Here is a 5,974-nt window from a genome sequence, read left to right as displayed (position 1 = left end):
AGACAAAAGACTGGTTTGCAATGTCCTTTTCTGTTTGCTTCACAGAGGCCTTCCTTTTCTGGCCAGTGGGGTGGGCGGGCTCTGAGCAGGATGCCAGTTTCTGCTGAGTCACCCTCCTCAGCCACCCCCTGGGGCTGGCCACCGGCCCCCCAGACTCCTTGCAGGAAGAGCCAGCAGCACCCCCTCCCCACAGAGCTGTTTCTGTTCTTGAGGGAAAGGGGGTGCTGCTAAGAGCATTTTATGTGGGGGGATCAAAAAGCCTTCCGAAGAAACAATAGAGGTTTTTTTATGGGCATGGTGGGCTGTTTGCCAAAACCTGGTCTGCCAAATCATGCCAGGAGAGGAGGGCCTGTTGCCATGGGGGCTGTTTGCCCTGAATTAGCATTCGTGGAAGGGAGCAGGAAGCAGCAGCCCAGGAGGGCCTGGGTTCTGATCTTGTTTTTACCCCTTAGGGGAGATGTGCCTTTGGCAGAAGCTTAGACACCTTTTATTTCACTTACCCAGTTCCACATGCTGAATGATAATAGTTGCTGACCTTTTGAGAGTGGTTGATCTATGCCTGTTGAACCTCTGAGGATGCAGACTCTCAGAGAGGTCAAGTCACCTATGTGAGATCACACAGCGGTAATGGCGGAGCTGGCTGCCTGATGCCAGGGCGCACGCTCAGTGGGTGCCCCTGGCAGAAGGCCGGGGGGCTAATGGGTTTGTGTGCACAAGTGGGTCTCACACCTAGTGGGTGTGCAAGAAATGGCCTCGGTGTTATTACTATCATGTACTTTTTAACAGATGTGTTCCTTGACAACAAACAGTAAAAACGCAGCAGAGTCATGTGGTTTCCTGGGCTGGCTTTGGTGCTGGGTGAGGTGGGGGTCCATCCTTCTTTGTGGCCCACACATCATTACAACACAGAGGGTCTGTGGGCAGAGGCCACAGGGACAAGGACACACCCAAGCCACATACTTCACCCGGGTTGTATTTACTTCTGGACTGTTGTGGGCGGACCTTGTTTTGAAGCAGAGTGACCTTCAGTCTGCATGTCCTTATTTTCATGGTTCAGGCTTGAAGTGTGTAGGTTGTAGAAATTACACAGATTCCAGACAGGCTTACTGGATTTAAAATGCCCCTGACAGGTGTGTCACGCCTACTTTTCTAATTCCACGTGGGTCAGATACAAGGAGTTCTAACTCCTCAGAGAGCAAGAGTTTTTCTAAACTGACTTGAAACTGGGCTATTTTGCTTGCTAGCTCATGGCCCGGTTGTACCAAGGCTGTTGCTGCTGCTGCTGCTGCTGCTGCTGCTTCTTGTTAAGAGTTTCCAATGAGAGAGATTTGTTCTTCTTCCTGTTTTCCCTTTGAGTTCCCCCAGAACCAGTCCCTGCTGCGGTAGCCAAAATCACATTCTTCACTTTGTCACCATCAAAATCAAATTACCTAGCAAGCAGGTGCTGACAAGGCCTGTCACTACACAAAGTTAATTAAAAAAAGAAAAAAAGAAAGAAAGAAAAGGTGAGTGACTCAGTTTCCTGTGGTCTGTCGCTTGGGGCCATGCCTCTTTCTCATTGCCCAAAACCCCCACCCCCACCAAGTGCCCTGGAGATGCCCGAGGATGAGGCAAGTCTGCTCTGCAGGTAACGGAGATCGGTTGGCAAGACTTGCAGCTTGGAGCTTGGGATTAGACAACATTTGGGCTCATGTCGGAGTCCCTGTCGAGACCATTAATCTTCGACTTGCGGCTGTGTTTCCTTGTTCTGTTTTGTTCAGCATGGCATTCAAGATTCCTTCACAGAAATCTGTGTTGGGGCAGGAAAATGCTCCGTGAATTATGTCCTCATGAAGTCACCATCTGGCCGATATTCCTCTCGCGGCTCAGAATACCAAAGCCATCCTTCAGCACAGATGCTGGGCCAGATCAGCGCGAGCAAGTGACCGCCGTCATAAACCCACGTGCCATCAAGGGTAATTAACGCACCTGGGCCCACTTCAGGTTTCCATCCCGCAGTTTTGCAAAATGGTCGGCTTTTCCTTTTTGTGTGGGGGGTTTGGTTTTGTTTTTGTCCCTCTGGGGTGGGGATGGAGGTTGGCCGTTTGAATCTGGCCCCGCGTCTTCAGAAGTAATTAAGTCACCGTCACGGGGCTGGTGAAAATGGGAGCGTTTGTGTGTTCAAGAAGCTGCATCACAGGCAAACAATACAATACTGAGCAGCTTTCTGTGGCTTGAAGAGGCCATTGTCCTGTGTGTCTGGACTGTGTTCTGCTGTTGGCACTTGCTGGCTCTGGAAGGCCAGCCCCAGCCATTGGTCTCCTGGTGGCTTTGTGCCAGATGGAAGAAGGGAAGGGACCCCAAGATTGGAGAGATAAAGGAAAGAACACAAAACAGCTATCATGACTTCCCTCTGAGTGGTATTTCACAGCCGCCTTCCTCTCTTCCCACACTGGTCCTGACTGGTGCTGGTGCTGTTTAGGGGTGAGGGGACGGAGAGAAGCATCCCACCCATAAGCAGTTGAAATTCTGGGAAGCTGTGATTGCTCTCTCTGGGCAGAGACCAGCGGGGGTCGAAAGTGGGACATGTGGGGGAGCTAGAAGTTGCAGGATGACCAACAGCAATGGTGACTGCTGGTCCTGACAGGCTGGAGGTGTCCGAGGGTCACCATGGGCTCCTTCCTTCCCAAGAGCCATGCAGGGTGTGGGGGTGTGGGATGGCCTTAATCTAATTCAGCAACATGTAGGGACAGTGACCCTGGGGTCCTGGGCAGTGTTCTCCCTCTGCACGCAGGGGAGGGTCAGTGCTGCCACAGTGACCTTGCTGCGGGGCAGTGCAGCCTGGGGCAGATGGCAGCTCGGAGCTGCTCCCCAGTGAGGTCACTTCTGCAGGGAAATAGCAAAATTGCAGGCAGCAGTTAAAGGTTTCAAAAGCCCTTGAGTGTCCTTAGGGGCTTGTCACTGTCTTTTTCTGAGCTCCACAATGAATGGCTCCCAACTGTCTCTTATCAAATTAAAGCTCCTTATCCTAGGCTGGAACTTCTTCTGCTAACTGGCTCCTGCTCACCTAGGAGCTTATTCTGGAACGTCTTGTCCTGTGGCCTGAGCTCCCTCTCTGAAGCCTTCTCCTTGCCAGCTGTCTTCAAGTCAATTCTGTGCAACAGCTGTGCATTGAATTTCTGCCCCAGAGCCAGGCCATGATAGAAAGGGAGGTGGTTAGGTAAATGAGTCAGATGGCATAGGCATCACAATGCAGAAGGCATTTTTGTGTTTCTGAGAGAGGAGATGATAGTTTGAGTTCAGCCCAAACTTAGGAGCTAAGTCCTCTAGGGCAAGAGTAAAATGGGGAAAATAGTGCAGAGTTGCTCTCATAATGGAATAAGGGCTTTATCTATCTATTGATCACTGTATAGTTCACATATGTATTTCTTTCTCTCTCTCTCTCTCTGTCTTTCACACACACACACACACACACACACACACACAGCTCTCAAGAGCCCACTGTTACTTTTACTGTAGTTCAGATGGGCCATGAAGAAAGAACAGTCATCATTGTCTACAGAAGTCTGCAAAGGCCTCCCCCGAGGAGAGGCTCAAGACCATTTTCTTTTCTTGCAGCAGACATGAGAGCAAAGGACAGTTCCAGTGCAGGGAACGGCATTCACAAAATCAGGAAGGCAGGCATCAGCCCAGCATGTTCCAGGACTGACATGGACCCCTGGACTCCTGGTTGCAGGGGGCTGAGTTGGAAGATGACCCTAGAGAGGCATCAGGTGGCAGGGCTCACTGCCACCAAGGCCGCATGTCCCTTACTTGGCAGGTTGCTGCGAAAACGCGCCTCCTCTACCTTCTGCGCTGTGTAGATTTCTGCCCTCCTCCTCCTCAGACGGCTCACACCCAGCTTTTCCATTCAGCCTCTTCTGCTTCCAAGGTCTGTATGGCCCCTGGCCCTGCTCAGAGCTGGTGGGCTGTCATCCGTGACCTTGTCTGTGAAACCTCATGGAGGACTTCTCCTGTGAGAATGTTTTCACTGCTCTTTGCGTGAAGGTGGAGCTTCATAAATGTTGCTTCGAATGTGTGGACTCAATTGGTAGATGAGGAATAGGGCTGGAAAGAACAGACCCAGTTCTGGGAGTAGAACCCCAATAAAGATGGACATCCTTTTCTCTGGTGACCTCACGTGAGTCCTCAGCCTCTTCGATCCTAACTTTTTGATGATGAGTACACAGAGCCTCTTGGGCCTAAGGAGGTTCTGAGAAGTAAGGAGGCGGTTCAGGGACCTCTGGAGAAGTGTGCAGCTTGAGGGGAGACCTTGTTTCCCTTACTAAAGCTGCAGAAAAGCCTGGAAGGCTTGGAGTCCCCAGAGCTGCATGGCTTCCCTCTCTCTCTCAGGTGAACAAAGGCATTAAAGGCATCACCAGCCAAGCTGTGTTGATGTCAGAGTTTGGCCTGTTTATCAGGAGGGGTACATGCAATGGTCTCCAGAGCGGATCTGACAGGAGGCAACAGGGGTCAGAAGGATTGACACTTGCTGAAATCTCCCTGCCAGTAAATGAGTGGGTGAGCTGGGACCAAAATGGAAGATTTTCTGACACCAGGCCCATGATCTTTTCACCATCCCTCCCAGCAAAGTTGCCCACTGTGCTCCAAAGCTTGGAGCCCAATGGCGCCCAAAGGGAAAACAACACATAGAGTCAAGAGCCCCATGGGCACGAATCATAAAGACTTGGGAACTGTAGGGAGGAGAAAAGGGAGAGGTGTGGTGATCCTTTGGTGTGGGTGGAGAGCAGAGGGCTGGGGCTGCAGCAGTTAAATGTGGACCACAACAGACGGAAATCAGAGGGGCATCAGAGAGGGCATGAGCCGGGTTCATGGCTGTGAATGAGCAGTCACAGCTCCGTAAAGACACGTGGGGTGCAAAAGCTACAGGGAGCCCTGACTCTGCACACAACAAAGCAGGGTTCCTGACTTTCAGTAATAGAGACTGTCTCTCTTTAACTGTGCTCATGGAGTCAGGACGGGCATCTGGGCTGATTCCAGAAAGGAAAGTTGTGGCTGGTCACACTCAATAAGGAGTCTAGATGGAGTACATAAGGAACATATCTTCACTTTCTTGTTTATGTCTCTGTGTGTGATTGAGCTGGAAGGGCTACTGGGTGTCCCTCCCTGCTGTGGATGCTCCCTCTTCTCCTTCACGGCCTCTGTCTTTGCAGGTGGCCTCAGAACCGTGAACTTCCCTGCCTGCTGACTTTCTCCAGCCTGGAGCAGTGATGTGGGATCCTCTGAGCATCATGCCCTTCAGATTCTTCAGGGTGGAGGCTCCAAAGCACTAAGAACTCTCTCTCCTTAGATTCCTGTCTCTGCATAACCTTACTGTGCTATTATGCCAGCAAGATCCAGTCTAATAACTCAGTTATATTAAAGACCTCTTTGTTGGACTGAATGGTTCTGTGCCCACCCTATCCCTCAAATTCCTATGTTGATGCCCTAACCCCCAGTGTGATGGTATTTGGAGATGGGGGCCTTCTGGCAGTAATTAGGGCTAGATGAGGTCATAAATATGGGCCTCATGTTGCACTTAGTAACTTCAGAAGGAGAGGAACAGTTAGATCACTGCTTGCCCTCTCTGCCATGTGAGGTCACAGAAAGTGACTATCCGTGAGCCTGGAAGAGAACCCTCACCAGGAATGGAATCTGCAGGCACCTGGACCTTGGGCTCCCAGCCTCCAAAACCATGAGAAATAAATGTCTGTTGTTTAAACCACCAAGTCTATGGTCTTTTACTATAGCAGCCTGAGATTGTAAGACATTTCCTCTCCACAAAGGATGAGGGAAGAAGGAAAAAAGGAGTTGAAAGGTAAGGGACAATTGAGAAATGTCAATTCTTGAGAAGAATATTGGATGGGAAGATGTGTGACCATATTGACGCTTTGCCCTTGAGTTGACACTGGACCACACTTGCCACACTGTGATGTTGCATGACATTGGCTTGTGG

General features: G+C 50.7%; 1 long non-coding RNA gene across 1 annotated transcript; it reads left to right on the top strand.

The window, feature by feature from the left end:
• The first annotated feature begins 1,768 nt into the window (after positions 1–1,768).
• LOC123391190 lies at positions 1,769–5,743 on the top strand. Its single transcript, XR_006605847.1, has 2 exons — positions 1,769–1,955; positions 5,193–5,743. It is a non-coding gene; the product is annotated as an uncharacterized LOC123391190 (long non-coding RNA).
• Positions 5,744–5,974: the final 231 nt, after the last annotated feature.

The sequence above is a fragment of the Mustela putorius genome, unplaced genomic scaffold (genome assembly GCF_011764305.1).
Source record: "Mustela putorius furo isolate JIRA1106 unplaced genomic scaffold, ASM1176430v1.1 tig00000083_pilon_pilon_pilon, whole genome shotgun sequence".
NCBI classification, from domain to species: Eukaryota; Metazoa; Chordata; class Mammalia; order Carnivora; family Mustelidae; genus Mustela; species Mustela putorius.
The sequence above is the reverse complement of the archived record's forward strand: the minus strand, read 5'-3'. Positions and strand labels throughout refer to the sequence as shown.